At 41.5% G+C, this 12,525-nt stretch overlaps 1 long non-coding RNA gene across 1 annotated transcript; it reads right to left on the bottom strand.

Annotated features, from left to right (window-relative positions):
- Positions 1 to 375: 375 nt before the first annotated feature.
- On the bottom strand, positions 376 to 4,093 carry LOC114254420. Its single transcript, XR_004963611.1, has 2 exons — positions 1,213 to 4,093; positions 376 to 860 (listed from the first exon to the last, which is right to left on the bottom strand). It is a non-coding gene; the product is annotated as an uncharacterized LOC114254420 (long non-coding RNA).
- Positions 4,094 to 12,525: the final 8,432 nt, after the last annotated feature.

Here is a 12,525-nt window from a genome sequence, read left to right as displayed (position 1 = left end):
TCGGGAAAATAAACACGCAATAGCGCAATGGAACGTCAATTAATCTTGTCGTGTGATTCGGACTGTGTCTTTTGTGACGCGATAAATACGAACGATAAAGAATCGTTCGAGTCACAAGTACAATGTTTCGTTGCATACGTCCGTGCGTTTAGACATAACACGTACCGCGCATCTGTCGCAATAGAAATAGCAACAATTGCAGTTAATTTTTACCGCGCGCTATTATATGAATCGAATAATACGAATACGATCTACGATCCAATGAACGTAATTTTGATTCCGAGGGGGTGCAATTTTGGTTTTGTAAAATACAAAAGGTTCTTATATGTATGACTCTATAGAATTATGTATTGAATGTATAATTTTAATGATATGTAAAGTATATGGTTATTTTATTACATAATGCATAATTCTACAAATTACTCGGGATAAAATCAACAAAACGTAATTTCTGTTGTCTATGCTCATCTTTTATCTATATTATCGGTGTATTTGATTCACATTCGCCTGGATTACATCTAGAACTGCGTTACGTTTGATAATTTTCTAGATCGTGAATTGTGCTATATTATCATTGATGTACGAAATTACAAACCAGCAGCTGCAACGAGCCAAGTTACTCTGCTTTATAATAGACAATAACGATCACGATCACAGATGGGCCATGTCGCTTCATCGACGTCTCTCCTTATTGTTAGTCACTTCGAGGCCAGGGACGGATTTAATCGCAATATTTCAAACTCAGAATTATTGAAATTTAATCGAGGATAGTGTCATGCTAATTTTGTCTCGATTGGGCAATTTTTTAATTTTGTTTTAAATTTTTATATTGGCAGTTCTTCTGTTCTACATTATATATTCTAGAAGGATTACAAATAAGAGATTAAGCAAATTTATGCATAAATTTCTTCCTTATAAATGTAATATGCAAATTATCGAGGTGGAAATGAATATTCTTAATGAAATAATAAATGTTTCGTCATATCGCGCGCCTCTCTCGATTCTCCTTTAGAATTATAATAACGGCAATGATCGCCTCTCATAATTCCGTAAAATACCACGTTAATTTATTGCGTCTGTCACGGCGCATTTTTAGCAGAGACAGAGCAGAGTCGCGATTCTCTTGTCCGACGTGCGAATAGAAAGATACAGAATTAGCACGAAGCCTGGCCGCTCGTGAAACATTGCAAAACCGAGATTAGTATGTCGCACCTGTCGCGGTGGCGAGAGAAGAAGCTCGCGTAGAAGAACAAAGTCCCGTCGCTCCTCGCGTTACTCTTGATTGCTCCTCGCACTTGTCCACGGAGCTTGCCCAGTGATGACACTGACGTTCTCGCGTTGACGATATCGAATATTTGACGCCGTGTATCAGTCTTTCGCAAATTACCAATTGCAATGTGGCAAACGTCTCGCACGAGATTTACCAGTTCCATCCAAATTGTCCGTACTGTGAAATAAGCAAATCATTTAAACATGACAACGAAAACTGTATAACAATATGAATCTTAATATGCGACGTGTACGATGATATCACGGATACCGACAATTCTCTCGTTAAAGGATTAAAGAAATCTTATGGTGGTTTTTGACAAGCGCTTTGAAATCGAGTAGAGTCGCTCGTAAATACTCGTTCGAGGGCTGTCACTGGCCCCGATTGATGGGCCCAGTTTCGCGGCGCAATTATTGCGATGGCACCGATCTTTGTCAATCTCGTCGACTACCCACCACGTTCCTGACGTAATTCCGCCACTGACTCTTTCTCTCTCTCTTGTCTCTTTTCGCTTCTCGTTGCAAGAGACCGACATCTCCGCCGCGTCGCTCTCCTCTCTCGGTATCTTTTTCGCCGCCTTCACCCCTCGATGTCTCTCGCGCGCTTTGCTCTCGCTGATTGTATAATTGGGAGGCAGCAACGAGCTACGTGCGTCACTCCGATGATTTAGCTTCCCCCTCGGCGTCGCCTCGTCCTCGGCCAACAGGCCCTCGGTCAATCACGTCGTAATTACTTTTAATGCTGGACGACTCGACTGACACAATATCTAACCCGTTGACGGCTCGTCCCTCTCTCGTCCTTCTCTCTCTCTCTCTCTTTCTCTCTCTTTCTTTCTTTTCATATTCATCTCTCTCTCTCTCTCTTTTTCTCTCCTTTTCTCTCTTTGTCTTTCTCTTCTTCCCTGCCGCCCAACCTTGTGCGCTCGTCGCTCTTCCTTTTTTATTCCTATCTCTTTCGCGCACCGTGGCCTAGCTGCTCGCTGCAGCATACTTCGCACGATCGGATTAATTGGTAATAGAGAGCGCGACGAGGACCAAGCCGGGCAAATATCGCGATTAATATTGATAGGGCCACTTTGCTGCTGCTATGACCGAGCGAGCAAAACACACTGCCGTTGCCGGCGATGCCTTGGATAGGTGCCAATTTTTTTTTTTTTCATATCCTAGAGAACAAAAATTCCCACCGTTCGATATTAATCAAAGGCGTAGATATAAAAAACAAACCAAGTTTCACTCCTTCCACTGTTTTTCGCTGCACTAAGAAAAAAAAGAAGCTCTCTAAAACGTAATCTTTCTAGTTTTTTAACGAGTTTTCTTTAAATGGAGATGCAATAAAAGTTTTACAACTATATATTGCTGACATATTTCAGTTATCGCGGAATTAAGGAGATGTTCAAGATTAGAATACTTCTTGCGAAATCCATTTTACTTTGTTTTGCTGGACATTTGTAATATAATATTAACGTGTCCACTCAAGTATCGACCAACAAACTATTTTTACGCTGATCATATCTCTTGGCTTTAAACTCAAGACATTGGACTGGACTGTTATATCATTCTTTACAACTCGGAATTCCAGTAAAGTAAGTTCAAAATGAGTCTTTAAATTATAATTATATAACCACAACGTATATATGCAGGTTGTTACGAATAATATTCGTAATATTAAATAATGGTCATGCCAATTTAAAACATAGCCAAATTACTTACCCAGATCTTTAATTTTCATCTCTTTTGCTATCTTACATAATACATTCTAATATAATATCTGATATAATTGTAATAAAATTTCTGAAAAATAGCGTGTACCTTTCTTCATCGTTTTATTACAATAATTGTTATAATGTATGTAATATTTTTATGTAATAATATGATAATCAAATAATCAAATATTACGTTAAAATTATACACCATTATGATAATACAGATATATGCTAAAATTAAACATGACGAAATTATCGTGAAATTGAGTACGAAAAAATACAACGGTCGTATGATTTAACGATTTACATTGAGAAGTAATTGCCTGTACTCGAATGCTTCGTGCAATTCAAGCTGCTTCTATTTGCATAATCGTCATTTCGACTACTGCGTGGCCTACGACTGCCGGGAAGCTCATCGGCGATGTTGACAAAATTATGAGATCGAGCTTACGAATGTCCGCAGTCAAATAGGTCGCGATGGGTTCGCCTAGCGTGACTGCGGACCCTCCATAAATTTCGCCGAATCGACGTCACGTTGATGCTTTGTTCGAAGATTCTTATTAGAAATGCTAATTTGTCGCAAGTGAGTTTGACTTGCCTGAGGAGCGTGATCGTGATCGCTCATGCCCGGCACAGAAAAGACCCGCGGATCAGTGAGAGTCGTCTGTATATATTTCGCGGTTCCTCGTTAGCTCGATAAAAAGAATGAAACGCGGGAGGGGTGGGGGGCGAGGGGGATACTGTCTGTCGCCGCGTAATTCGGTGCGCACGGGTAAAATCAGGATACGAGACGAATCGTCGCCACCGCCACCGTCGTCGTCGTCGTCGTCGTCGTCGTCGTCGTCGTCGTCGTCATCGTTGTCGCTGGTACTGAAAAAGCGAGCGACTCGCCGTCGATGTCTCATCGCGTTTATTGGGATTATAAAGCGTGCAGAGGAAGGAGGGCAGGAAGGAGAGATTTGTTTGAATTATTCAAATTAGATACGAAATTGAATGCGTGCTCTGCTCGTGTGCAGGTAATGACGGCACTTGCATATAAATGGTAATTATTGTCATTATTCTGCCCCGGTCGTCGTGTCCTCTCCTCTTCGTCTTCCTCTCGCCCCGCCCTGTCCCATTCTCTTTTTCTCTCTCGCTCGCCGATTGTTCGTCTCCCTCCCTCTTTCTTCCTCTGCCTATGCAACGTGCCCGCCGTAATGCCGTGTGTTCCCATACACTAGTTGAGATAATTATCAAAATTGTTTTATTGTTGCTATAATTAGGGGGGACATGCCATGCTGCCCTCCCCCTCGTGTGTTCTGGACAGACGAATATGCGCGCTTCTTCCCCCGCCGTTTCCTCGCGCCTCCCACCCCCTCGTGCCCACCCTCTTATTCCTCTTTCCGCGCGAACTACAATACGGTCAGCTGACGTTTCGCCTTCTCGAATCGCTTCCGAGAAAATCGGCCTCGCGCCGACACCGCAATTACTCGAACCCGCAATGTTGCAATCACGCGAGTTAGTCGCGAGTTCGTGGCACGGGCTCGGCTCCGCTTCCGTGTGAATTTTATTCGAGGCCTCGTCACTCTTTTACATCGTATTTTCGCACAGGCGCCTCGCGATTGTGCTGGTAATACCGCGAGACACATTCACATCCGAGAGTCTGACCAATCATTTCCGAGTCAACATCGGGAGAACAAAGTTGGTACATGTGTAATGGTACGTTTTGAATGTCGCAAGAAACTAAACATTGTAGAATGAGAAAGAGATATATATAAACTAATTTGTATAATTATGAACGGAATTACCGACGAAAAATAAGGAATTGCATTAGAATTTGTAAAAAATTGTTTGCTGATATAGACAGAGATTCTTTGATGTCGCAACCAAAATATATCGCTAATTCTTGTATCTGCTAGAATTTTGGCTGTCACGTATATAATTTGTAAACTCTGCTTCTGTCAGTTAAATTGATTAAGTACAATACATATACGTATCACAGATTTGGTAATCGTTTATCCTCGGCTAATTTTGACACATAATTTTGAAGTTGCAAGATTTTTTTTTTTGAGTGAATGAGAGAATAAATTAGTCATAACCTATTAAGATAAAAACTCCAGTCATTGTAATTATATTCTTTTAATTGAATATATGATAAGTTGACATAAATTATCATTACGCGCTGCAAACTTAAAACAAAATATCGGCAGCAGAAACTATCTAATAAAATTAGTAATGAAACAGCCAGGGTACTTGGAACTATTTACTATAGCGCTATTAAGAATAGAAAAGGAAAAGAACTACAGATTGTATTGTCACCGATGAAACGACATCTTCCTATCTCGTTTATTTCTTTTCTACACACACACGCGCGCGCGCGCGCACACACACATACTTTCTCTCTTTCTCTCTCCTCGAATGAAGCACAAAGTCATAATAAAGCCAATAATTAAGCCGCGATATAAATGTACCAAGGAGGAAAAGAAAAGCCACATCTCTCTCTTATTCATTGTCCTACCCGGATGAAAAAGATACTATAGAAGGCGGATGCGACGAGTTCTCGTCGCCAGGACGAGCTCCGTTCAGGGAAACAATAAGCACGGTAAGGATCACACAATGCCGGAATTATTAGCTTTCCGGCGAATTAAAATCGCCGGATCTTTTCCTTCTTAGCACTTATTGTTAAATCTTGGCTCCGTTTTTCGTTTCCGTCCCGACGACGTTCCTTTTCTCCGGGTGGCGTTTTAATATTTTCATTTTTTTTCACTTTATTACACAATAGAGTGGGCACACACAGAGACGTCACGCGCGCGTTATTGTGTGTACAACAATACAAGAACAATTAGTGAGGATAAGGAAATTATACGAAGAAATGACGATGCGTAAGCGAATTTTTTATAGGAAGAAATATTAGTGAAAATTTCTTAATTTCTGCAGTCGAGAGAAAGCATGCAATGCACATTGAGCAGCTTATACGGCTATAGTTTGTAAATGTCACGCGATCTATTTTAAGACTCGTTTAATTTAATATTGACATTTAATTTATTATTTATCCATGCTAAGTGCGTAAAACGTACAACCACAACCGATCAATCTCTAAACCTTTTGCGATAACGCTTATGACAAAGTTGCAACGTAATCGCGTCCGATGAAAAATAGCGAGAGCTAGAACCAGTAATTAACAAGTCAATTACGCAAAAAATATAGCATTCAATCGATGTTATCGCTCGATAACTTATTTATCCCTTTAGCAATCACCGTGTTCTAGCTGGACTAGCGGTCCGCATTCTAGATGTGTCAACTTATCACCCGATATGCTCAATTCTCTCTATCGACTCGATCCGGCGATCGATTTCTTTCTTTCCTTCTTTCTTTCGCGCTGTTATCCGTCGATAAACTCATTTGATCGGGTCGATTCTACTACTGCGAAGAATCGAAGGGAGAGTGTCACACGCGCGCAACCGGTGGAAGAAGTCGAAGAAAAACCGGAGGTCATCGAGGCGTTGACGCGTCAAAACGTCCCTCCCTTTGCTCCCTTCTACGTAACAGCCTTGTCCTCCTTTTCTCGCTTCCTTTCCCGTGTGGTCCCGGCGTCGCCGAGGATATGGGATAGAAGGGCAGAACCAGTCGCGCGCGCGGTCGCAGGGCGAGAACGCGAAAGATGAAGAGGAGGACGCGACACAAAAACCGATCGCTTCTCTCCGCGTGGAAAGGAAAGGGGACGGAATGACAGGTTCTCCGCGCCGCCTCGAAGGAAGTCGGGTGCGACGAGAAAGCGACGACGAGAGGAAGAACATAGGTATATATTCGAGAGTGAAGGGAGAGAGTGAGAGAGAGAGAGAGGTGGGGGAGGGGGAGGGGGAGAGTGAGGGCTGAGTGACTCAGCCTTCTTTCCTCGCGGTCGGCGTCGTGGTCGGTGGTGTCGGTCGTGCGGGGTGCATCGAGCAAAAGAACAAGGAGGCGGTGGTGAAGGGCGCCGAGGAGGGCTGAGACACGACACAGAGAGAGGGTCGTGGAGAAAAGGTGGCAAAAGAAAGAAACAAAAGGCGATCGCGTATGAGCGGCAATTAGCCCCTCTAATGGCGCGCGAAACAAAACAAAAGAGCGAAGCGTCGAGCTCAAACACAATAAAGCCCACGATGCGCGCCTCGCTCGCGCGGCCAGAAAAGAGGAGAAGGAGATGGTGGAGGAGGAGGAGGAGGAGGAGGAGGAAGGACGAGAAGGAAGAGAAATAAAGAACCCGGGAGGGAACAATGGCGCGCGAGCCACCGCGAGTCGTGCTGCCGTTGCTGTTTGCCGCTGTCTTTGCTCTCACCCTTCCCCGTCTTTCCTTCTCTTGTTCTCTTGCGCTTTTCTCGTTGCCTTTTTCTCTCTCTCTCTCTCTCTCTCTCTCTCTCTCTCTCTTCCTTTTCTTCCTTTCTCCTCTTTCCTGCCGCTGACAACGCCGCGCGCGGCAACTGCTTCCGAGTGGCCCGGGAAGACTCGCTTTGGAAAATTAAAAGATCGCTAATGAGGCACGGAGATGCTGGTCGCGCGCTCGTTGGTGGCTGTCCGGTGTTCATTAGGATTTTCCACGCTGCCTCGGAACACAACTTCGAGTTTTCACCTTGCTCTGTCGCTAATCTCTCTAATACGTTTGCATTGTACTTTCTGGAGGAAATGCTTTCCGGTGGAAATACAGCAATTTCAGCGTTTGCGGCGCAATAATTTTTTGTGGAATTGCATTAGCATTAATTGTATCAATTTTCTTTTTACCCTTTCTTTATGATTTATTCTCCTTTAAAATATACTGACGTAGAGAAAGAACGGCATATATTGTTGTGATTATTGTTTTTAAAAATATACAGTGTTAAGCGCAGGAAGTCTGTAATTAAAACCGACCGATCATCGTCTGAAGTCATATTTCTTTTACGTTTATTGTGATTTTATTCTATTTGAATTGCCGTCTAGGAACAAGTTAATTATTCCAAGATGTGTCCACTCATGCTGATGTTGCTTATAACCAGCAATTAACGATTTCACTTAATAACATGCAAATAGCGTATTTCCTATGCTAATCTATGTAAATCTAACGTTTATTATTATTTTCAAAAAATGTAACGTCAATATGACGGACAGAATGAATCGAATCTATCAGAATCCACTACACAATTTGAAGTTATCTAAATTTTATTGATAAATTAAATTTATTCAAATTGCAAGGATAATTGCTTAATCAACATATGTTTTAAATTCTTACGATATAATAAAATATTCTAGTTTATACGTAACACGTAATTTCATAAACCTGATAGTTACAATTAATATTTTACATCTAAAAGTAACTTGTGTAAAAAATATTAGTATTTTTTTGTAATATTGTATTATATCTTTTAACAAAAATTGATCATTTACAATTGATTTTTTAAGATGTTAATAAAATTCTTGCAAGTACGAATGCCAATAAACAGGAGAAAAAAAAAACGATTTCGCTGCAGTATCTAAAAATTTAGATGCAGACTGGATATAGATCTGAAAATAATTTTGTTATAACACACATCAAATTGTGTTTTTACAATTGATTGTCTAACGAGAGAGAGATATATATATGCACAGACGTTTTTCGCACAGAGTGACGCGATGTCTGGCACTACTGTAATTTTTACCGAACCCGCGTTGCGCGCGCGATACGTGACGGGTGTTCGACGACGAGGAAGAAATTATTAATTATCATCGAGAGTATACAAATCGAACGTCGCCCCGTGATCGCGGTGGCATTTGCGCGATGTCGCGATTTGCGAAATGTGAAAGCGATTAGTTCTGCGTCCGCGATCAGTTACGTGTCGGTATGCATCGCACACGCGGCCGAGCACGTAGCCGGGGCGCTTAATAGAACTGTCCGTTTACCTCGTCATTACCGAGTCAATTACGCCTGCTCGTCGTGCCAGTGGTCTGCCATTATTTCGTCAAGCGCGGCACTTTATTGGATTTCGCGATGTTTTAGTCTACTCACCGGGACCGCCGCGGCGTTTTAACGGATTATATCGTCTCCTCGGCGGGAGCCTCGGAGCGCGGAATTCATCGTGTCCCACCTCGGTGCCTAAGGTCACCCCCTGCACGACCTATAAAACGTTGCATCTATGATGTAGCACATGCGCCTCGGCGCACGGTGCATTCGCCCGAATGATAAAGACGCCGGCGGCCCCGAGGGTGCGTGTAATCGCGAGTAAACCTTCCCCCGTAAATTCATATCTCGCGCTCTTCCCTTCCCCCCCCCCTCCCCCTGGGTCCACGTAAGATACTAATGTAGGAACTTGAAACGCGCTGAAAATTACACCGATATAAATTGATAAACAGCACGACCGTTCCCTCTACTTCTCAGCTTTATATCCAGCTCTCGTTCTGAAATGTAGAAATTCTACTTTCGAGTGTCTTGCGAGTTTTACTTTTAAATACGGATGTTAAATGACTTAGCGTTTCATTAAAATCTATGAATCGACTTAAAGAATCTTTTTAATGTTACTTCACTTTTATTCCTTTGGTCTCGGTAATGCACATTTTAACGATCGGTGAAATTAAAAAGAAACTCCCTGGCAATGGCAGGAAACTCTTGCTTGTTTAATTATCTACATTTAATTATCTTTATATCACATAGGCAATTAATTCTTCCCAGCAGATACGTTTGACAATGAAAGAGTCTGTCGAGGGGACACTAGGGGATTATCATTTCCTAGGAGGGTATCATCTTTTTTCATCAACTCCACAAGTTTTATGACGTATACGTAGACGATATCGGTCGCAATGCACAGATAGAAAAAAAGGGGGATGGAAGGGAAACCGGAGAACCGTTGGCAAGGAGCAGCTGACGCCTCGAGTTCTTTAATTAAAACTGACCGCCCGCTTTTCTTCCTCGGCCAAGCAATAACGAGATTTATTTCATAATACCTCCGAACTCGTTCGCCGCGTGGACGAGCGTCTGCAATTTCTCAAGAGATAGCATTTTGCGGAAAAATCTGATTAAAGTAATGATCACGATAATGGCCGCCACAATAGGAGTAATCTTGCGCAAACTTCACTGAAAGGATCTCACAAGATCTACAAATACAATCCAGAAACGTATAACGAACTTCATACGTTTTAATCTATTCGTCATTAATTCTCATGAGTAGGTGAAGAATTTCTTGTAATTATAGAAATGACGATGCACGATCGAAACAATTGTCATACAATAAATTTCTCGTGAGACATAAAAGATATTGATTTAAATTGTTGCGCGAACGTACGTATAGCGAGCGGATGTGATTAAGTGGACGTTTTAATTCTTTCCTCCGGGTACGCAAATGCCTTCGCGTGTTGCGTAATAAAAGTTATCCCGCGCGTATGTACGATATACACGGTGACGTGTGTACGAGGCAGATCGAAAGAGAAATTATAGGATCCCAATCGGAGGCCATCGTCAGTTTGTACCTAACGCGCATACTTAACGTGAGAAATCGGCATGAAGGAGTAGAAATCGTCGATCGTAGAAACACGTCATTATGGCTAATTGGTGTACCGACGTTTCTAACCGTAGAAATCCTACGGCACATAATAATATATAAACATATTCTTAAGAAAACCCGTCCAGAGTAAACGGTGACAGATGCTATTTAGAAAGATTAATAACCACCGTTCTTGCATATGCCTCAAATTTTCTAATTTATTTTAAGTTAAACAGATAAACCCCCTCCCCCCCCCTCTCCCTCCTCTACGAACAAAATGCGTTCCTTTATAAATCGTCAATGCTACAAAGCGTGACATGCACTTTTATTAAATCGGACAACTTAAATCGATAAAGTCACGTGTCCTGAAAAACAGTTTATTTCTATACGCTATAAAAGATCAATTAAAGTGATCCGAAGTAAGACTCGAAGGAAAGCAGAACCGACCTGATAAGTTGAGATAATGTGAGAAAACGGCATTAAAGCTTGATCCTTATGGATAACCGACTGAGAAAAACTTGCGGTGGAAAATATTGATTTTTACAATCACGCGTGTTTACGATCTCATCGACATTACTTGCGATATCGAATTTGCTGTTGCAAGTATTATGCATTATTCGTGTATTATTCGGAAAAACTGACGCTTCTATAAATATGTGCATTTTTGCTTTTTTTTTATAATAAGAACTTTATTTTGCTATCGTTTTTATATGTTGAAGATTACACACACTGATTTTTAACTCAATAACATGATTATGTTTAGGTAGTAATTGTGCAATTATAATTTTCTTTGCAAATCATTTGAGTTTCAAAAAATAAGAGAGAGAGAGAAAGAGAGAGAGAGAGAGAGAGAGAGAGAGAGAGAGAGAGAGAGAGAGAGAGAGAGAGAGAGAGAGAGAGAGAGAGAGAGAGAGAGAGAGAGAGAGAGTTGCATTATAGCATCTATTTAGTTTCTACATGGATTTTATTTTAATAATTCATAATCACGAATATTGGATTTGTTTATTTAAAAAATTCTGCAGATTTATTTCGGGCATTCTGTTAAAGTTTATAAATTTATTAGTTTACCCTAAATAATTTATCACAGAAGCTTTTATTTATTTTAAACACGATGAATTTAGAATGTTTAATGTTAATAGAATAAACTTCTATTGATTCAACAATTCTGATATCTTTTATTTAACTTACGTTCTGTTTCTTGTTACGCGTGCGCGCGCGAGATTTATTATTCGTGGTATTTATCAAAAAAGTCTGTTTGCAGATTGGGATCGGTTTCTTTTCGTGGAAACATATCGGACGTGCGTTAGCGTGGGCGCGAAAGAATCGGCGAGCGCCGAGGAGATCAGGGGAGAAAGGGCGGGGGGGGGAGGAGGAGAAAGAGAGAGAAAAAGCACAATAAAATTTATTACACTTAAAACGTATCTCGTAAAATAATGATAGCATGGTACAGAGACTACGCTCGCGTTCACGCGAATCCGCCATTTATCGGCACTTGCGACGGAGATTATCTCCACGCCGTGGTACAAGGGTGATGGCGTCGGTCAATTATCGTCGCCGCGCAGGAAATTTAATTGATCGTGATAAACGATCAAATTGCAGAGGAGGAAGAACTCGGCCGGCCGCAATTTTTTACCGCGCCCAAGTGCGAAATTAATCTTTGATATTATGTTTACGAGTCGGCGCGGCGCGGCGACGGCGGTGGCGGCGGGCTCGATGTTGGCGTACGTCCGAGTGTTTTGCTGAAAGTGGGGAAGTGCGGTCAGTGGAAAATATTCTCGCACGTATTTTCTGCTATTGACCGTGGAAAAGCTACGGCTGACGCTCCAAAGATGCGTCCAAAAATATGTGCAAATTATGTATTCCGTGAACATTGTGTTGTTTAATCGATGCGACGCGCATCTCAAATAATAATAAAAATTGGAAAGGTGAGATAATCAATAAATAGGTTCATTGAGCTATTTTTAGATTAACACATTGTTGATAGTCTGCGACTGTGAAATGGATCTTGCCTCAGTTTTTACACGTTTCTGGAAAATATGTCGTTAAATATGCATTTATTCAAAACGATGTAAATGTTGTACCTCTTGTTTTTCTCTCTGTTTCACTCTATCAAG

This window comes from Monomorium pharaonis, chromosome 6, assembly GCF_013373865.1.
Source record: "Monomorium pharaonis isolate MP-MQ-018 chromosome 6, ASM1337386v2, whole genome shotgun sequence".
Classification (NCBI taxonomy): Eukaryota; Metazoa; Arthropoda; class Insecta; order Hymenoptera; family Formicidae; genus Monomorium; species Monomorium pharaonis.
Note: the sequence above shows the minus strand (reverse complement) of the source record. Positions and strands in the feature narration are given on the sequence as shown.